Source organism: Coffea eugenioides, chromosome 9 (genome assembly GCF_003713205.1).
Source record: "Coffea eugenioides isolate CCC68of chromosome 9, Ceug_1.0, whole genome shotgun sequence".
Taxonomy (NCBI): Eukaryota; Viridiplantae; Streptophyta; class Magnoliopsida; order Gentianales; family Rubiaceae; genus Coffea; species Coffea eugenioides.
This window is the reverse complement of record NC_040043.1, coordinates 15,869,500-15,892,190: the sequence shown is the minus strand read 5'-3', so window position 1 is coordinate 15,892,190 and position 22,691 is coordinate 15,869,500. Positions and strand designations below refer to the sequence as shown.

At 35.7% G+C, this 22,691-nt stretch overlaps 1 long non-coding RNA gene and 1 other non-coding gene across 3 annotated transcripts; both read right to left on the bottom strand.

Annotated features, from left to right (window-relative positions):
• Window positions 1–3,115: 3,115 nt before the first annotated feature.
• Window positions 3,116–12,974, bottom strand: LOC113783795. 2 transcript variants are annotated; one of them, XR_003469985.1, is made up of 4 exons: window positions 12,841–12,974; window positions 12,646–12,731; window positions 3,872–3,964; window positions 3,116–3,314 (listed from the first exon to the last, which is right to left on the bottom strand). It is a non-coding gene; the product is annotated as an uncharacterized LOC113783795 (long non-coding RNA). The 2 variants fall into 2 exon arrangements; XR_003469986.1 differs by lacking the exon at window positions 3,872–3,964.
• Window positions 12,975–18,275: 5,301 nt separating this feature from the next.
• On the bottom strand, window positions 18,276–18,382 carry LOC113748485. The gene has a single exon (XR_003464342.1). It is a non-coding gene; the product is annotated as a small nucleolar RNA R71 (small nucleolar RNA).
• Between the last annotated feature and the right edge of the window lie 4,309 nt (window positions 18,383–22,691).

Genomic DNA, 22,691 nt, shown 5'->3' with positions numbered 1-22,691 from the left:
CGTGATGCACACCTGACAGTTCACCACCTGGCAATCGATACCTGGCCTTCTTTCCTATTCATTCCTTTCAATAGGCCCCAGCTCGAGCTGCGTCTTGAGATCCATGACCTATGCAAATCGACTTAATATTTTCAACAGTTATTTGAAGCCTACAAGTAGCCATTTTTTTTAGAACCTAATAGGGCTAATTCCTTAAAATATATCTGAAAAAAAATCGGTCAAATATTACTTTAATAAATGTATATTTTCATACTATACCTACCGTGCTAACTAAACATGGCAGGAACCCATTTTATTTTATTTTTTTTAAAACGGCCAAGGCTCAGCGTGGCAGCCACTAATGGCTGATAGCAACATTCGGACTTGGCTGTGTAGTTGAGGCTACCTCATGTGTGTTTCAAGAGATGAGTATTCTAGCTTACTGATGATTGAGGTGTAAATATTTGTGTAATACTAATAGTGATAGCTGTTGGCGTAGTTGGAATGAGTACATTCCTTTGGATACACTTCGATAGCCACTAATGGCTGATAGCAACATTCGGACTTGGCTGTGTAGTTGAGGCTACCTCATGTGTGTTTCAATAGATGAGTATTCGAGCTTAGTGATGATTGTCGTGTAAATATTTGTGTAATACTAATAGTGATAGCTATTGGCGTAGTTGGAATGAGTACAGTCCTTTGTATACACTTCCATTGCTGATAAATAAACATTCAATGTTACTTTAAAATAAAAAACTTGGCAAATATAAAATTATATGGATTAATCTTTTATACACTGATAGTATATACACTATCTCTATTGAATGCATGACAACTCATCTAAATTTAATTTTAAATTTTAAATTTTGCTCGTGTCATGCATCAAACCGTGATAGTGTATATACTGTCAGTATATATAAGATTTATTCAAATTATATGCTTACAAGTTGAATCCATGTCACATTTTTTCTCTTTTTTGGACTTATTTACTTTGCCTAATTAATCTTACATTTCTAAAAATATAACACGTGAAATATATGCTAACGAGTGTCCAATGAACACCGATTAGACAGATCCTTCATAATAATATGTTTAAAATGGTGGGTAATCAAAATTATACCCAATTTAATGATATTTAACCGCTAAATTTAAGGAACGAGCTTATGTTGGCTTTTAAAAATCGATATGTAAGGTTATGATTGAATTTAAAACTCACCTACTAAATACTTCCTTATTTATAGAAGTTGCACATTAGCTTTCATCATAGGTGAAGAGAGGAAATGTGACAACCCCATCTTCCATTAGAGCGTACCCCAAAGGTTAGCGGACTGCCTGTTCAACTCTCGCCAGAACTACTAAGTCAAAATTCACATTTTTCATACTAAAACGCGCAATTTAACTTCGATTAATCAGTCCATACTAGATACAATGGAGTCTCTAATGATTCAATTTAAAGTACAATCCAGAGTATCCAAACTTATACAAATACATGTGAGGTTTACTAATACAGAGGAGTTTAAACAAAAATAAACTATAACTAGCTTAATTCTTTTCCAAAACTCACGCTCCCAAATTTTCGTCCCCTGTAAGGAAAACAAAGGTAACAGGGTGAGCTTTCGCCCAATGAGGTACCAAAAGGGTCACGCAGTTAAGAATCACACAATTATAATTTTAATCGATCAAATATAAGTATCAAATAAAGATATAAGTAAACACCACAACTTAAACAGAGTAGTTCAAGTAAAAGGATATAAATGGCTCTCAAGAGCCAAATTCTCCGTTGCATTAACTTGATCCAAACCCGTTGACACTCCGTCAATGTTTAAAGAAACAAAACAATGACCATAGATCCCACTTTACACCGGTTTCTGTCCACCAAACGTACCCCTTACTGGGCCCGAACACCAAACAGAAACAGTGGTGGTAATACTCGAGTATACCAGATATTAGAATATTCAGTGAATCAATAACAATTTTCTCATGGTTTGTCATTCTACCTCGACCAAACCTTTGCTGGCTCGATTCGCTTGATTACCAATGAGGCTTGAGCTCAAATTTCACAGTAAGGTCGTTGGATATTAGCCTCCAAACGACATCAACTCATGCACAAGTAACAGATCCAAATTGCACAGTTAACTAGTAAAATAGTCAAGGGAAACGAGTGTGATAGTGTGATAAAGTACACCCTTGTTCCGTCCAGGATAAACTAAAGTCACAGTCATTTGAGTCATAAATTTCAAGCACAAGTAAATCGGTTAAGCATCAAGTCATGTGAGTGGTACACTCACCAATTCAAGCAAAAATAACATCAAAAGTTTCCTCCCGGATTATACCCTTGATCACCGACAAACCCTAAGAACAACCAAGATAAAATATTATGGTTCAACCATCTAAAGTTTAGGTAAATCAAAGAAAATCCAAGTAACTACTAGTGCAAAAATGCAAATATGATTTTGGAGTGAAAAGAAAACATTTGGACCTAAGAACATGAATAACCAAAGCGTCCTTCATTTCAATTCATGGCTGGAATTTCCGGCAACAAAATAGCTAAGAAGACAACCAATCTCGAGGTTAAAGTCACTACAAGAAATTTGACCTTTTGTGACAATAGGAAGTCATCACTAAAAATTAGAAAGTCGTCATTATATGAGTATAGTGACGACTTTTTCCATTGTCACATCGTTGTCAATAATTCTATGTCACAAATGGGTACGTGTGACAACCTCTACAAAGTCGTCACTAAATATTATTATTGAATGACGAAGACTAATTCGTCACTAAAGAATAGTATTCTGTGACGAAGTTTCTTGTCACTGTTTCCAAAATTTTTTTGTCATAAAAGATAGCAGAAGTCGTCACAAATTTGAACGTGCACAGTGACGACTTGAACAAGAATAGTCGTCACTTAGTGAACTTACAACTTTGTGTACAAGAGCTGCAATTCTATTGCATTTTCAACAACCATAGCAGAAAATTGTGGCTCGACTAATGCAAAAAACGATAGTAATTAATGTACAATGAACCCTCAAATATATATATATATATATAGATGGTTATAAACATCTCTAAATTCATCAAAACACACATTAACCAAAATGGGTTCCAATGCCCACATTAGTTCAAGTACTAACAACCATTATCCATCCAAACAATAGAGTACTAAATTCACATCAGTTCAACTAGTAACAGCCATTACGCATCCAAAAAAACAAAGTACTCTTTCCAAACAAAAACATAGACTAAAGCAGCAATTTGTGTCAAACTGAAGTCATCTTCATGAGCATATCCAAAAGCCAACCTTTTTCATCTCCTCAAGAGCATTTAATAGCATTGTACTGCATTGAAAGAAAAGTATCATATGCATTAAAATCGATTTCAGTCAAAAAATATGCCATTACAAGCATACACTATTGAATTTGAATGAATAGTCATACTGAACAAAAATCCAATTAAGTCCATATGATAAGCTCCCACCAACATCACGTACAATGTCACACCACAGGACCATACATCCGCAATCTAGAAAATAGACAGCAATTACAAAATGAATGAAGACCTTCTTGAGACAAAACTATTTAATGAGCAGAAAGTAGGAAGCATAGCCTGCCTGTTAAGCAGGAAGAAATGAACTGAACAAGCATAACCACTAGCACAAAGCTTACAAGATACTTGAGACAAGGGCCATATTACTGATTTAGAAGAAACAGTACTACTACTTTTGACTATGTTTGGATGCAAGTGGGGGATACTAGTCGATCTAGTAATACCATATCACAGCAAAAGGGAGGAAATTCCATTATACTATCACAGTGAAGAGTTAACTAGAAGAGGAAACTAATGCTCAGAGGGAGAGAATCTCTGTAAATTCTTCAAGAATTTTGATGATACATACCTTCCCATCATATTCCTTCCTTGACAGGACCTCAGGTTCAATATATGCTAGTGTTCCAACTGCTGATTTGGGTTGTGAGTGCAACAAACCGGACTGCAAGTAAATGCTAGAAACCAACAAAATTTCAAATTATCCACAGAAAAAAATATGAAGTCAATTGAATCACAAATTTTTTTAATTCCAAATGCAAAGATTTGTAATCTAGTTCCATTTTCTATCTTGTCAGCTCTCATCTATGACCTCGAAGACAGCGCTCTTTTCTGTTTAATTGAAGCCGAAAACAGGACCCATTCCATTCCTTCTAGAAAAAGTGTAATCTGAGTGCCAAAGTCTTGAACTACCAATTAGCAACCAACTTCGGCCGAATAAAAATGTCTTCCTGTACCACTTATATTAAGCATGAAAAAGCAGTACATGTCGTTACTTTAACATGCTTTACTTAGCCCTTGAGGAACGGGACTACTTCTAGATAATAACACAAATTTTCCCAGGTGTCCCCACCTCTAAAAATGCTGTTATTTCTTCCAAAATCTAACTCCAATTATTAGGACATTCGCTGCTTATATAATGGAAAATATATACTTTATAGGCGTTTATCAGTTTTATAGCTAGACTCTTCATCACTGGAGGCTCGATGCAAGATAAGGAAACTGGAATATGGATTCCTAGGGTCAGAAGGGCATAGAAACTAAGGTCTAGATCATAGGTTTTCTACAATTTGAAAAGCTAAACAGCCACAAAGTTCAAGGAACCAACCAGTTTCAAAAAAATAAATTTGACAAGGTGAATCCATTCATGAAGAAAACTCATGTGTGTGATAGTGTTCATCCTTGAACTCAGATAGCTGATCTAAATATGACCATCAAACTATTCAATAAACTAATCTAATAAACAGCTGATCTAATAAACGCCACTTAATTTAACAAATCAATAGCTGATCGAAATATGACCATCTGTGAGGACCCGAAAAATTTCTTATTTTTATCGAATATTAATGGTTTAATTAAGTATTTATCCACCTGTTTTCCCCAAATAATTTATTACGACCATTTTAAATCCATTCGTATGGAATAATGTCTTCATTATGCTTTTAAAACGTCCCGTTAACAACTTGAATTTTCGGAGGATTGTTTAAATGAGAAATAATGAACACGAGTGTTTCAAGGTGATATTATATTCGAGAGTATGATTATCCTGGGGAAATTAAGAACGGACAATAGCAGATTAAGAAAAGTTAATTGAGAATTAAAGGTGAATAAGTTCTAAGTGAGCATATACTACTCACGCGTGGATAGTTTTCCAAAAGACGCATGGATACAAATTTATTGGAGATTTGAGGAGTTAATACTCGACTCATGTGAGGACTCGTAAAACTCCTATTAAAACCCTATTTTGAACTTATTTAATTATTTACTTGTTCATTTATTCCGAGTATTATTTTCTAGACCTATTGAACCTAATTACGTGGAAATATAGTTTCGTTATATTTTTAAAGTGACTTGTTTCAAGAATTAATTTCCGGGAGCGCGTTTAGTGAGAACAGTGAATAGTGCTTGGAAATTTTACCCGATTGAGAGTACAATAGGCTTGGAATATTAAAGATTTATACAATGGACCTAAATTAGGTAATTTCATGTTTAAATACTCAAGTGATAGTTATTAGTATTATCGTTGTAAGAATTTCTCGGAAGCTTCGTGTTATCGCGCTTAAATTGGAGATACGCGTTTTCACACACGTGATTTTAATTGAGGGACTTTAGACCCTCATTTTGGGACAATTAAGAGTGAATAATATTTATATGAACATAAGTGCATTAGAGGGTTAGTGCACTAGTGAAACAAACGCGAGAGGAATCGAGCTCGAAACGCGCGCGAGTGCGCGCGGTAGTAGAGTTGACTTTTGCATCAACATGGGCCACACAAATGAAGCTTCCATAGGAAGCTAAATTTGATCAAAATTTCTCTCTCCTCACCCCTCATTTGGCCGGCCATTTAGCTCAACAAGAACACCAAGTTCTTCCAAATTTTCCATCACCAAAAATCATCATCAAACCAGCACCAAATCCTACCAAAATTTAACCACACTTAGCTCTACACTAGAAGATCATCTTAAGCTGCAAAAGGGAGCTGAAAAGCCACGGTTTTCTGGAGCAAAGAGTGACCGAAATTCTGCTCTTGAACCTCCAACCAAGTGAGTGATGATCCAACCTTAGAAACTTGTCATTTGGAGGTTATCTTACCTAGTTAAGTTCATTTATGCCTTTGGTTAGCTTGTTTATGGTGTAAAATGAAATGGGTGGGCTCTATGAACTCCCACCTTTGTCTTGGGGACTGATCTCATGCTTGATGATGGATTTAATGTTGGTTTAGTGCTCAAAATGGTAGATTAATGGTGTATTATTAGTAGAAACTTCAAGGGGTGCATGGAGTAAAAAGTTCCAATTCTGCCCCTGCTTTGAACGTACCTATTTCTGCAGAATTTTGGGGATTTAATGGCTTATATATGATTTTTATATGTTGTATAGATGGTGTAAAAAATTTCATTGAAAAATATTGAGGTTTGGTGGGTCAAATGAATCGATTTCACAAAGCTAGTAAATCTGGAACTGTTCCCGTAATGCTCTGACCAGTTTTCGTGTTTCGGCCATAACTCTGTACTCCGACGTCGAAATCTAGTGCCGTTAGTGGCATTTGAAACTAGACATTCCCACCTTTCCGACGGTATAAAATGCACATTCTGGTTCCATATATGTGAGCCGAACCAACCATTTAAAGTCGGCTGTCCTGTTCCTCTGTTTTCCTGGAACGAAATGCTGAGGCTGCAACTTGTGGCTCGAATTCGAGCTAGTTGTGTGCCGAATTTCAAAATGATTTCTTCTGTGAAATTATAGCTCTATGAATTTATTTTTCAACGCCATAAACCATGCTCACTTCCGAGTTAATTTGAGTGATTTGTGATCAAAATACGGAACCTGCCCTGCTCTTGAAAACCCTAACTTTTGGACAGATTTGATGCAAGGCTTGGTGTAGACTTGCTAACTGAATATTTTGGTGCTAAACACTTATGAAATGTACCATGAATGTTCCTTAGGCTTTGCCTACACTAATGAGCCATGTTTGAGGAATTTTTCCTTGACCAAATGTTTGGAATGGAAAACAAAAGGCTCAAGGCAGTTTTGTCTCAGGATTTTCGAAACTTTGGTTGTTTGAGTGACTACCTTCCCGAAGGTATTTTTCCATGAAATTTGGTAGAGGAATACTTTTTATATAGGAGTATTATACTGCCAAATTTTGTACCAATCCAAGTCCATTTCGATACCTAACTAAAGTCCCAAAGTTGGAAGCTCAAATCTGGAAATTTGTTCACCAGTTTTGAATTTTTCCCTAACTTTGAGCTACCGTATCTCGGTGCTCGAAACTCCGATTCTTGATCCACTTTTTCTGTTAAAAACATTACTTGCAACTCTAATTGAGTTATAGATTTCAGAGGCTAGCTCGCAACGTGTGAATTTTGCCGAAATTTTCAAAGTTAGCGAAAAACCAACCCCAACACAACCTTAAGTACCCTGAAACAGTAACTTTGAGCCCATTTTTGAATGTCTTCCATTTAGAATCATGGAAAAGTGTCTTCTAAGAACTTTTAGTACTTTCAAAGAGGTTTCCAACGGTACCAAGTTTTCCAATTTTTGACATGTAGAATGTGAGATACGATTTTTCAAAATATCGTATCAAAACTGAAAATTTTCCGAATTCCAAAGGAAGGGAGTTTTCAAGCACTCCTTATTCCTTCGATATTACTTGAACATTTTATACTTGATTTTCCGAAATGAAAACTTGATCGCTCTTGTACTTTAAGAAACTCTAATTGAACCTCGATTTACGAGTAACTGAGGTTCGTTTTCATGAAATTTTCTTAGATTGTACTAACATACAATCTTCCTTGATAATTGGGGCACGTGAATGATAATACATTATATTTTGCTCAGGTGCACTCGAGGACCTTCAAGAGGATCCTACAGTGAACACTTGAACTTCCAGAAAATATTTCTTCTTGATTTGCTCGGTGAGTGTCAAGTGTATGGCTACTTGAACTCTATGGACTTGATTCATGCTTGGCTTACCTGATTACATGCTTAGCCTACTTGGTTTTGAAAAATGGAGTCGAGTGTGTACTTTATCGCACTCGTTCTCATTTGAAACAAATGACTCATGCTTAACATGTTTTGCCTGGTTTACATGACCTGAAATACATGCTTAAACCTGTCGAATGCTTTATTACATGACATGGTATGCTATGGCTGCATACGTCGTTGGAGTGAATCTCCTCGACACTTACATGATACATGGGGGACGCCCAAACTCATAGGCCGACCTTGGAACTCGAGCCGGCATGGGCTTGGTCGGGTACCTTGGTGAGCCATGAGAATCACATGATAAGCTTGATCTATTTGAGAGATCTTGCTTGGCATACTCGTGGAGTATAGCCTTATAAATGTCGTGCGGGCCCGAAGCGGTGTAGGGTGGACGGATGAGAAGTAAGTGGTGATCTACGGTTTGGAAATATCAGCCCGGTTGACGGAGAGTCATCGCGGGAAGATATACGAATGAACTGGCAAAGCAAGTGGAACTTAGCTCCTGAGAGCTACTATATCCTTGAATTGTTTCTGCTTACTTTCACTGGCTTTATTAATTACTTGTAATTATCTCTTGGACTGTTATTTGGGACTGTTATCTGGACTACGTGCTTGCATGTGTGTTCTTGGCCTCACGAGCGTTTTGCTCACCCTGTAGATTTATTTTCTTAACAGGATTGGACTTGGAGAAATGTTGGAGAAACCCCTCTTGGCGTACTCTTGTTTTTAGGGTTTCCGTTGCACTTTGGGCTAGACTTGTGATTGATGTATATTTTGAATATTGATGTATTTCGAGATCCCGATGTAATGATTGGGCAGATGTTGAATATTGATAAGCTTGAATGCTTACGCACTGATTGTATTTATGATATTTAATCGTAACGTCTAGTATTGTATTAAGCTTGGACGGAAATTGCTTGAGTCCTGGCGAGAGTTGGGCAGGCGTCCCGCGGATACCCTTTGGTTCGCCTTAGGGAGAAGTGGGGGCGTCACACCATCAAACAATTAAATTTGACAACATCTTAGGCACACAAAAAGAAGTCCTAGAATTTTGTTACTTGTCAGGATCCTTGTTAATCATCACAATTTTGATTCTTCTCAATATAGCAGATTGATAAAACTTGATGAAGATTTTGACAGATCTGATATGACTAACGCAAGAATCAGGGGGAAACTGCAAAGCCTCGAACATGGTACTCTTTTATGCTACTACTATCATTGTCAAACTAAAAAATGTTAGAAAATAGTAGACATCACTGCAAAGTAGAGAGTTTCTTCAACAAAATTAATCAAGTGCAAGAACATTCAACCATTGATTACTTAGACTATCAGAAAGAAAAAAAGAAAATACCCTTACAACCTCAAATGTTTGACAAATCCAGTTATTAAATTTTTCACATCATTTGCTGCAATTAAAACTATGTACAATTAAAACTGGGCACTGCTTTAATAATATTATAACTATTTAGTGCCTCGAGTTAGTGTCACGGCCCCACCTCCCCCTAAGGCGAACCAGAGGGTTCGGCGGGCCGCCTGCCCAACTCTCGCCAGGACTCAGTCATTTTCTACAATCCTCAATTGAATTTCAAGATATATATATCAAATATACATCAAAGGTTCCCAAACTCTACATATCAAAAGCGAAGCGTCCACGCTTCCACTGCGCTACTCTGATCCTTGATACCAACTATCATACAGGAGGAAGTCCAAAACTAGACTATTACACAACCAATCAATTCTAAAAGTTCAATACAATCCCAATATGAATGATTACACAAAAGAAAATCCAAGTTCAATCCATACATGAGATAATCCATGAATAAACGCTACAAGCCCTTCCTTCGCCTTGAGCCCTGTGGAGGGGAATAAAAATATTTTTGGGGTGAGCTAGAAGCTCAGCGAGTAACCAGTAAAATCAGTAATCAAATCGGTTTAACCATAGTTCATTTCAATGATGTTCAATTCAAATCAAATGATAAGTCCAGAAACAATTTCAACATTTACAAAACATTAAATATGGAGTATCAATAATTCAAGAAACATGTACAATGGAAAGCGATAGTAACATTCATGAGAAGGATACGTTCGTTCTCCTGCCATTTCATTGCATTTTTTATTTCATTCGTGCATTCATTCACCCCGTCCCTGGCTTTTGGCCAGGCTCCACCAACCTACAAGGTAATACTCGAGTATACAGAAACGTTCACCCAAGTTCCTAGTCGCCCGACCGAGTCCGCTTCTGGCTCGAGACGACCGGTAACAAGGGGCAATGGCCAGTTCAGCCCAAAAGGCTTACATTCATGCGCAAGTAGCATTTAATCATTAATCATTGAAAATTTTCATATTTATTTAGGTCGAGTGCGATAAAGTACACACTCGCCTAGAAAACTCGTTTTAACAATCATTGAAAGCAAAATCAATAATAACAAGACACTGATATGCAAGCACGCATGATATGTAAGAAAACAGTTCCAAAAGTAACTTTGAAAACAGTTCAAAAGTAAATAATGCAAGAAACGGTTCATAAATAAATTTAGAAATAGTTTGAGGTCACTCACCTCCATGGCTCAGAAATCATCCATCAAATATCGTTGCCTTGCTCAAATCCAAGTCTTAAATCACAAACTCAATGCAAACGAGTTCCTTCAAAGTTCGGACAGCACTTCCCCTGAATTTGTTAACTTTTCCAGCCATCATGGCTTCATTACTTCCTCAAATCAGTCCCAAAGGTACACACACAACAACAAGTTCATCCAATAGCCATTCAGCAAGCTCCAAGTAGTACTAGTACAAGTCCAGCTAGGGAAAAGTTTGGAAATGAAAGTTAAGCTCAAAACCAGAAAAACAGTTTCGACGTCATTTTACGGTAATGGTACCAAAAGCACTACGATTATCGGATTAGGGTGTAAGACCCACCATCTCGAAGCTAAGAACCAGGGCTATAACAATGTAGAAGGTCACTCAGTCCAAATCCCAGCACAACTAAGTCAAAAATGCAGAATACCAAACCAGAACCGTAATTGCAGGTTTACAAATCACACTATGCTGTAATTAGTCCAACTCAGTCTATACAGGTCCAAATGCATTGATTCCAAAGGCATACGGTAGCTAAGACATCAAACTACATTTCATAAGAAGACCTCAACACCCAAATCCAAAGCAATTCCAGTCAAAACAGACGATTACAATCACAGTTCTCACATTCTGATCACCCAGAACAGTAACAGTAAAAACGACATAACTCACTCTACACTACTCCAAATGACCTGAAATTTTGTAGGCACCATTAAAATGTCATTCCCTACAACTTTCATGTTTTAAGCAAAGGCCAATTCGGCCTCTATCTAGGACCAAAAATTTCGGACAGAATGTTCATCACAAAACCCTTACTTTTCAATTTTTGGTCCAAAACAGAAATTGGTTGCAATTACCAATCATATACATCCACTAGAGTCATAACCCCTTATTACCAACCATCATAAACAACCACAACATCATAATCACATGAAACTTGAAAATTCCTCAAAAAAATAAAAACTTAACCAAATCACTTCAAACCAAGAAATAAGCCACAATTTCTAACACAATAGCCACCATTAGGCATAAATTCAACATCATTAGGTGTAAGAGGATAGTCAATCATCACTTACCTAGTATACAAGAGAAGAGGAGTTGTAGACCACCTTAGCTCTTCCAAAAACTTCACCAAACTCACCACTAACACCAAATGGAAAGGTTGTATGGAGTAGAAACTAGTTTAGGCAATTGGTTTGGATGATTTGAGCTAGTTGAAAGCTTGAAGTTTGAAGAAGTTTTCTTCCTTCTTGGCAAGAGAGAGGGCCGGCTATGGAGGAGGTAAGAAATGGTAATTTTTGTGCAATTTTTAAGATATTTAACCATTTTGGTCAAAAGTCAAAAACATGAATAGTAAATCATAAAGTATAACCAATAAGAGAGTGACACTTGTCACCTCTTAAATGCATTCCTATCCCTTTCTTTTCCTCTCACATCAATCAAATTTCACTCTCTACTTATCTCTTAACACCCGATAAATTTCAACCAGTATCCGGAATGTAACCTAATTGGCCGAATTTTTCCGAACTTTTCGCACTAGTAGGTCCCACGTCCAATATATATTCTTAATTTCTCAAAAACTAACTGATACTAGAAAAATCATTTGAAAACGATATTTGCTCATAAACTTTATCTGGGGAATTTTTTCTAATCAAGAAAATGTAGAAAAGCGGGCGTTAAACAAATAAACCCTAGAAAAGTAGAAAATTTCCGGGTTCTCAAACTCATTTTTTTTCGGGGCGTCACAGTTAGTTTAAAAATGTCCAACATTATTTGGAAATGCACTTTGGCCGTAGACAAAATCTGACTCCTTTAGGCATTAAAGTGGTAGACAATAGTCTAGGCACTAAAGATGTTTACCAGTGCTATGTAAAGGTAAACAATATCATTTTAGTTGAATAAAGACTCCAAAACTAAAGAGGCTACATTTTCATGCAACAGTTGAGATGGATAACCAGCATGGATTGCCAAAAATGTTAAGAACCAAATGATACTTGAGTCTTTAATCATCCTCAGAAACACACATCACCAGGAAGGAGATGCAAAATATGTTACACCAGAATTTACCTTTTACCAGATTTGACAGACCATTTTCCTACAAACTTCTTGAAATCACCATCAACCATGGAAAACTGGAGTTCACGGTCATTTGCCTGAATAAATTTCATTTGCAAATAGTTAACTAAGATAAAGTTATCACATAAGAATGCCTAGTTACTGCTACCTACTCTATCAGAATGAAAATGCAGTTTAACAACTCACATTATATTACTTGCAATAACTACTTTGTTGTCTTTGCCTTTTGTAATCTCACAAAGGTTTAACAAATCACGTATCACCATAACAAGAAACCTGTTTTCCTGCCACAGTTGATGCAAAAAAATAAAAGTAAGAAAATGGTGAAAAAGAAAAAGAACCACAAAACTGAAAGTTATCCAAACACAAGGTCTCATTCTGATAGAAAGAAGCCCGAAAATAGTCACTCAGCGAAGAAAGACTAAAAAACATGAAAAATATACAGCATAAAGCAATACGCTTGTTCCTCCATCATTGATCTTGATATAGATCCTATTGCCCAGCAAGGTATTTAGGTTGTTCCACATCCAATCCTCACCATTCAGTCCTGATTAATAATTACTTTTAAGACCTTATAATTTCCTGTAAAGCACAAGAAATGCTGAAGCTAATCTAAAGTCTAACACAGAGATAATGATAAGCTCAGTGATAATATTTAGAACCAAAATAACAATATTTAGTTTGCAGTTTCAGTTGGCATTACAAATGTATAAGAAGTCACCATTCATTACACTAAAAGCTTCACCTATGAGTAGAAGAAATACTCAAGTAACTAGAAAAAATTCAGACATGAGTTCCACATAAGTCAGTGAATATGAGCATGTCTTAACTATAGAAGAACCTAACAATTGAAAATAAATTCACAACCTGAGCTGAAGCACCTCCAAGTTCAATAATACCAGTTGTTTGCTTAGGATCACCTCCTAGAGTGCCAAGGGCATAATTAGCAACGACCCAGGCATATACACCTTCATCAGAACCTAAACAATGGATCATCCAACTTTAGACTTTCAAAATATAACAATAATTAAATGCTAACAAAACCAGTTTATAAGAATTAATATGGTTTTTCTTTCCTTCAATTTCAAATCCCTGAGGTTGCTTCATATAAATTTTCTATTCAAGTTTACTATGCAAGAAAGTTGCTTTAATATCAAACTGCTCCAATTCCAACTCATACATGGCAACAAAAGCAAGCAAAACATGAATGGAGTTATGTTTAATAACAGGTGAAAATACTTCATTAAAATCAATACCCTGTACCTGATTATAGCCCTTTGCAACCAACCATGCTTTGTACCTTGCATCTTCGACCCCTGAAATTTCTTCTTTTTGCTTGAAGATTCATTTGCATCTAACAATTTTCTTATCTGAAGGCGGATTCACAAGAACCCAAATTTCATTTCGATAGAGAGATTCAATTTTTTCATTCATTGTAATCAACCATTTAGTAGAGTCATCACAAGAATTACTTCTGAATAGGTAGTAGACTCACCAACTATATCAGTTTCTTCTACAATAAACAAATCATATGCAATCAAATTTGTATATTTTTGTAGTGGTCGAATATCCCTCCTTGGTCTATTTTTTATAATAAAATATTATTCCTCTTATAAATTATTTTCATCAGTAGATTTAGATGCATCTACTGGTACTTGTTGAATAGAAGGATCAGAACTACCAATTTCCACTTTCACCTGCTTCTGCATATCATCATCTATTTGACAAGAATTATAGACTCCTTCTTGAAAAATAACATAAAAAATTCATCAAAAGTAACATCTCTACTGATTATAAATTTTAAAAATTTGGGATCAGAACACCATAATTTGTATCCCTTCACCCCATAAACATACTCAAGAAAAATACATTTTTTAACTCAAGACTCTAATTTTTCATCATTTACATACACGTATGTTGAACACCCAAAAAATTTTAAATCAGAATAATCAACAGGAGTACCTCGCTAAACTTCCTCAAGAATTTTGAAATCAAGGGCAGTAGAATGAGCACGGTTGACAATATAATAAGCCATAGAGATCGTTTCTGCCCAAAAGTCCTTTGTCAACCTTGCATTAGAAATCATACACCTTATTCTCTCTAAAAGTATTCTGTTAATACGTTCGGCCAAGCCATTTTGTTAATGCGTCATCCTAACACTGCGATGCCGAATAATTCCTTTGCTCTTATAAAAAATCATCAAATTCTCTTTCACGAAATTTCATGCCATTATCTGTTCTAAGCCGCTTGATCCGTTTACCTGTCTATTTTTCAATCAAAACTTTTCATTGTTTAAAAGTAAGGTAAATATCATTCTTATATTTAAGAAAATAAATCCAAACTTTTCTTGAATAATCATCAATGAAAGTCAATATATATCTGAGACCACCCTTAGACGGAACACGAGATGGACCCCATAAATCTGAATGAATATATTTAAGAGTATCTTTCGTCTTATAAATTGTTAGTGAACTGAAACTAACTCTTTTTTGCTTTCCAAAAACACAGTGTTCACAGAATTTCAATGATCCAATACTCTGATCGCAAAGAAGTCTCCTTTTGCTCAGTATGCCCAAGGCTTTCTCACTTATATGTTCCAAATGGATATGCCACAATTTGGTGATGTCAGAATCAGATAAAGATGACGATGATAAAACTGCAACCGAACCTGTGATAATAGATCCCTGCAAAACATATAAACTACCAAACTTGAAGCTTTCATTATAATGAGAGCATTTTTAGAAACCTTCATAACACCATTTTCACCTGTGTATTTGTACCCAAGAGCCTCCAGGGTGTCTAAAGAAATGAAATTCTTTTTCAAATTAGGAACATGTCTAATATTAGCAAACATCCTCACAATACCATCCTGCATTTTATTTCAAATTGTACCCATACCAACATCACAAACAGACTAAAAATTTTACCATTACAAAATTCATAAGTGAAAAATAAATCCCTAACGGGACACGTGTAATAAGAGCATCTAAATCTAAAATTCATTATTTTAGACCTTGTCCTATTATAAGTCACAAAGAAAATATTTCCTTCATTCTCATCAGGTGCAATGCTAGTTTCGACAGTATCAATATTTTTCTCACTAGGTTTTCTCTTTTACTTCAATATATTTTTCAATTTAAAATAATTTATCTTAATGTACCCCATTTTGTGACAATAATTACACTTCAAATTTCTATGTCTGGATTTAAATCTAGATTTAGATTTACTACTGTCAAATTCACTTTTCTAGATTCTGTCCTTAACAACCAGACATTCCGCCCAACCTCCACTAAATTTTTTAGTAATATTCCTGTCTATCTATTCCTTAGATTTTAATGCAGATTTAATTTTTTGATACGAAATTATTTCTTTTTCATAAATCATAGTATCCCAAAAATATTTAAAAGATTGGGGAAGGAAACAAGTAACAAGGCCTGATCCTCATCATCAATTTTCGAATATATATTCTCCAAATCCGTAATAATGGAATCAAATTTATCAAGATGTGAGAGTATAGATATACCTTTATTCATGCGAAGCATATACAAATTTTGTTTTAAATAAATCGGATTCTCAATTGTCTTATTCATGCATAAGGCTTTCAACTTGTCCCACATGGCCTTTGCTGAAGTATCAGTGGCTACCTCCCACAAAATCTCGTTAGAGAGATTTAAAATAATACTAGGCCGAACCTTCTTATCCATCTCAACAAAATTTGCATCTATCAAATTTTTTGACATTTTCTCAATTCCCTGTATCACTAAAGCAACTCCGTCTTGAACCAAAATGGTCTCCACTTTGAGCTGCCACATCCCGAAATTGACATTCCTGTTGAATTTTTCAACAACAGTCTTTGTTATTGTCATTGATGCCACAAAATCCAAAGTCTCCGAAGAAATTTTGATACCAGTTTGTTAGGTCTGACCCCAAGAAATTGACGAAAGAATTTTTGGCAATCCCAAAAGATAAATAATAAAGTAAAAAATAAATCAAATAGGAACACAGGAATTTTCGTGGTTCGGTCAAATTGATCTACGTCCACGAGCGGAAGAGGAGCAATATTTTACTATGAAGAAAAGAGTATAAAAATGCCTTAAAAAAGTGTTCTTAGACCCAAAATATCTAATATTTAAAACACAAGAGAGTCCAAAAAATATTTTACTAAACAAAAGGTTTAATGACCCAAAGGACCAAATAATCCACTAAACCTCTTTTGGTTTGGTATACTTAATTTTATCACAGGCCTACGATATTTATAGGCGCAACTAAGGAAAAGGCTCTCTTATACAAAAAATGATGTGGAACAAAGCCACTTTAACACTTTCCTTAGATTTTTCCTCTACTATTGTATACTTTGCCTTCATTTGTTGACCTCATATCTTGAATTTCCAATGAGGAGCGTTTTTTACTCGGTCAGAGTTAATGCAAAAGCCCTTAATGAGAAGGCATCCAAAACCAATGTGGCTCCCCACGGTCACACCACGCCATTACAAGCCATATCCCTTGAAGGTGAGGTTAGTGGTAGCAAAGGGCAAGAAAGCATTTGTTAGCACTCAAGTGAAGAAGCCCGCTGTTGAGGTCACACTAGAGGAAACCGAGATGTCAAAGAAAAGGAAAATGAGATCCATGATTGAGAACTTGGAGGAAGAATGAATGTACGATACATCCATGGCATACCTGAATAATTAGTTCAAACTTTGAATCAAAAATTGGAAAAATGCTAGTTAATTGCAAATTGGTTTCTCCAATTTATTTTCTTTGCTCAAATTTACCTCTTAAGTGGTGATAATAAAACTTTGAATTTAAATTTCATTGTTTCCTATAATAATTAAAGTAGAAAAATTAACTCATTACTCTAGATTCAACTTCTGGAATATTTCATATAATTTCATTACTACGATCAACGCAATGCACTTATAGAAAAAGTTGATCAATTTTTTGGCACTAGTGCCATAATGTTTAGTTTTATTACTTCAATTATTTTGGTATTTTATTTTCAGTTCTTCACTTCTATTTTTTTTTTATCTATTCTTAATTAGCTACTTGGTTTATGACTATCCCAACAAAGCGATTCGAAATTTGATCCGAGATTAAAAAAAAATCTGCAAGGGAATTGGAACAACAATGGCAGTTGTAAAATCAAGTTTTGCATCAATCATTACCTAAAGGTCATATTGTTTTATTGGTTGAGTTGAGTTATTCAGACGAATCCAAAATGGCTAATGAGAATAGAAATAATGACAATAACCAATGTCAGATAGCACAACCACTTGCTGGACTTTGTTTGAGTAACATCCAACGTTTGTGATAGCAACTTCTCTACATTGCATATGGAGCTAGAAACTATGAATTGAAAACCATTCGTTTCAATATGTTACTTGCTTTTCATGGATTTTCTAATAAAGATGCTCTATCTTTCATCCATGAATTCTATTCAGGTGATTCAGACATTCCCTTCGAATGGCATTTTAGAAGATGACCTTTGAATGAAGTATTTTCTATATTGACTCAAGGATCGTGCAAAATCTTGGTTGTTGAATTTGGCAAAAGGATCTTTGAGAACATGGAAAGATATTTATAACATCTTTATGACTAAATACTATTCACCTCAAAAGGCCATTGATTTGAGAAATAAGATTTACACATTCTCATAGATGGAAAGAGAGCCTATTCATGAAACTTGAGAACGTTTCAAGCTGTGCTCGATCAATGTCCCCCATGATCAATATTCTTTGGCATTGCAAGTGTAGTTTTTCTGGGATGGGTTGTGACGACCCCATCTCCTCCTAGGGCGAACCCAAAGGTTTGGCGGACCGCCTACCCAACTCTCGTCAGAACTCACTCACTAACATTTTTGAAATAGTCATTCACACCACTAGATTAACATAGAAGTTCCATTCATCCAAGAATTCCAACTTAATTTACAACTCAAAAGTGAAATATAGGAGTACATTACCAAAGATCCACATATACATTTCACTACAAAAGTACACATACATGAAGATTATTTACACTATTTCACGCTTACTTGCTCGGGCCTCCACTCATGTAAGGACAACAAAACTAAAAAAATAAGCTAAAAGCCCAGTGAGGTTCCCAAACAAGCAATCTGATAGAGAAACCATGGAAGTATTATATTTAATGATTTGCACACTTTGCACAATAATATACAGTTATTTAAAAAATAAATATTCAATCATTGGAAGGATACGTGCTCACTTGGAGCCATTCTTTTAGTCAGTCATTCAGTCTCTGACCATTTCTCCCTTATACCTCCAAACTATGAAAACACATTTGAAAATAAAAACTCCTTCAGTGATCATTTCATTCAGTCAGTCATTTCATTCATTGCATTTCATTCACTGGCCAGTTCTCCACAGATTTCGTGGTCATACTCGAGTATACCAAACATTGTCCCAGGGTGACCAGCAGCCCGACCGAATCCGCTTCTGGCTCGAGTCAACTGGCAACGAAGGGTAAGGGCCCGTTCAGCCAAATGCTTACATTCATGCACAAGCAATATTCAATCATTTGATCAGTGAAAATTCACATTCACTTAGGTCGAGTGCGATAAAGTACACACTTGCCAATTGAAAATCTATTTAACAATATTGAAAAGCATTTAACATTCAAGCAAACAGTCACAACATTTCACATAGTCATTGGAAGCACAACATGCAAGGAACATTCACCAATATCAGTAGATTAAATGTCAACTCTCTGGATGATAACCTTGATCGCTACCAAACCCTGAAGCAAGATTCACAATCACAATAAATTTAAACTTAGAAAATTCAACTAGCCAAAACATACACGTCTAGTGTTCCAAGGTATTCCATATACTTCTCACTTTGAACTCGAGACTTTAAAATAAAATCCAGCACAAGTATTTTAAAAGTGAGGAAAGGAATTTAATCATCCAAAATCACACTAAATTAAGGTTTAAGACTTAGAAAAGTTTTTTCAAAGTTTCCAAGTCCCACTCAATTCATTTGAAAAAATTTCCAGTTTCGGTGGCATTCTTTGAAAAAGCATAACTTGAATTCCATAGGTCAAAAAATAACAAAACTTACACCATTAGAAAACAGACTCAAAGCATTAATAAGTTTTAGAAGACATCATCATGAAATTCAACTCATAGGTTAGTCAAATTTTAGTTCAAACTCACTGCTGTCCCATGTGTAAAAACAAACAGTCATGATTTTTAAGAAATTTTGTAGATTTGCTGGTATTTATAGGAGTTGAACCAATCCCTGATTTTTATGCTGTTGAAAGCTCTATGAGTCTAGTTTCAAATGCAATAAACGAAACTTAATTCTAACGTTGTTATACGAAGTTATAGCCAATTTTCCAAAGTGGCGCAGGGCTTCTGGCGAAAATTTTTCAGCAAGTTATTAGTTTGAAAAACTAGGTTTTTCCCTTCTTAAACCTCTTTGTTTTGGCTCAAAACTAACACACATGCAAAGAAATAGATTGTAACAAGTGTTTTGAGTAAAATCATATGCAAGAGAAAGACAAAATACCCTAAGTTCACACCTCAACCCTCACTCGACTAACAAGGAGAAAATCCAGCAATATGCCTCTATTTTTTTTCAAGTTAACCAACCAATCCAAATCTTAATTTCATAGTAAATGGACCTCAATCAAGGACACATATTGTAAGGGATAAATGGTGCATACACTAGGCCACAAAACTATCAACTTTGAATATATATATCGAACTCCAAATCAATTACACTAAAACTGAAAATTTTCATTCCAAGGGTGCAAATTAACATAGCAAAGCTGAAAATTAGTACTAAAGTTGGAAAATTGAATATAGGTGCTAAATAACCTCATACCAAAGCTTATAAGCTCATCCAACCTTATATCAAAACTAAACCATTCATATCAAGGCTGGCCAATACATTTCAAAGCTGAAAATTGCAAGTTAGTAAGCAAAACCATGAAATCTTCCATAAAATCCATCATAATCAAGTCATATGTTACTTAAATGGCAAAATAAGAAAGAAAAGAGAGGTTCTTAGCATAATACCTTAAAACCCCAAGATAAGTTGCAAAACAAGAGCTTTCTTCCTCAAGTGACTCCACCAAAAGCTTCCCTCAAAGCCTAATTTAAGATTAATCGGTGTAGATTTGGGTTGGTGTTTGGATTGCTCTTGGATTGAGCAAGAAATCAAAACTTGAAATGAAGTTTTTTTCTCTCCTTTTTCTCTCATAAATTTCGTCCAAGAAGGAGGAAAAATGAGGGGTTTGTTGGGTAGAAATGAAAGATAAGTGTTAAGGTAGTCTTGGTCAAAGTTAGCCTTGATTGCCAACACTTGTCCCTCTCTCTTTTTTTTTTTTGTCTTTTCCTCTCCTTTTCTCTCCAATTTCGTCCAGCCCTTAGAGGCAAGTAAGAAATAATGATAAAGGGAAAAAAATGGAGAAAGTAAGAAAGAAAAGTCTTGATCAAGTAATAGCTTTAGCCGGTGACAAGTGGCGCGAGTTGATTCAAGCCTATCTTTTTTCTCTCTCTTGTTTGTCTCTAATCTCCAAGATAACAAGGGTTTTTCTAATATACTTTTAACACTTCTAACCACATAATTCCTCTAGTGCCACATTCGTTCTCGTTCATCAAATTTAACGCACACATCTTACTAGTCGGTCAAACTACTATAGTACTCTACGAAACGAAACATGCACTAAAATATAAAAAAGGGAATGATAAAATCTTAATTTAACCTTTAAAATCACTATCAAATTAAGGTTAGCAAATAAGCAAGTAAAGTAAAATTAAAAAAAATATAAATTAATTTTTCAAAAATAGGTGAAAACTTAAAAATAATTTTCGGGTCCTCACACTCTTTCCCCCTTAAGAAAATTTTGTTCTTGAAATTTTTACCTTCCATCGCCTCAGACGACTCTGGAGCCTGTTGCTTGTCTATAGCGTATACCCGCGCTGGCACTCTTGGTCTGTTCCCTCTTTCATTAGCTTGTTTAGGATTAATTTTATCTCCTTGTTGCGCATTATTCTCTCGTTGCTGCTTTTTCGGGCAGTTGCTAATTTGATGCTCGATACTCCCACAAACTAAACACTTTCGCTCCTTCCTCCAGCAACCATTCTCAGTGTGATTTGTCTTCCCACAGTATCCACAAGCCAAGTGAGGAGCCACTTTTTGGCCTTCTCGAGGAATTTCCTCTTGTTGCCCTTTTCCCATTTGACTTGCTCTTATAGAACCTTCTTCTAGTATTCCTAGTGTCCATGGTGGGTAAGGTGAATGGTTCACTCTTTTTACTTGGGAAGGCGTTGCATTTTCTTTAGATTCTTCATGTGTACTACTAGGTGCACTCCTCTTACGTGCGTGGAAAGCTTTTACCTGTGCCTTTACATTCTCAATCCTTTGGATTTTCTCAAGAACTTCTTTCAACCGCTGCTAAAATTTCTTATATCTCCAGATTCAATTCTTGCATAAACCGTCTAAGTCTCATCCGCTCCGTAACCACCAATTCAAAAACAAATTTAGACAATTTAGTGAATTGTGTTACATACTCAGCTACACTCAGGGTTCCCTAACGTAATCTAATAAAATCATCATCTCTCTTCTCTTGGACCAAAGGTGAGAGGTACTTCTTATTAAACTCTCTTATAAAGTTCACCCAAGTCCATGCAGTCTGTTCTTTCTCCCATTTTGCCCTAATAACATTCCACCATGCTCGGACCGGTCCTTCAAATTGAGATATAGCAAAGTCACTTGTCTTTCCTCCGTGTAATTCAAAGCCACAAAGATATTAATCATTGCCTCGAACCAATGCTCAGTTGTCTCCGGATCAGGTCCTCCAAGGAATTTCGGTGGAGAAAACTTTTGAAAACGTTCTAGGTTCCTATCCTCTCCTATCTCAGGGTTCCTATGTTGATTCACTGGAGTTTGGCCTTGTTGCTCTACCAATAGTATTGGCGTCGCTACTTGATCCCCTACTTTGACCCTCGATCCTCGATCTTACTCGGCTGTTGTTTCTCTTTCATTCCTTGGTTCTTGTGATTACCTAGCCGTACG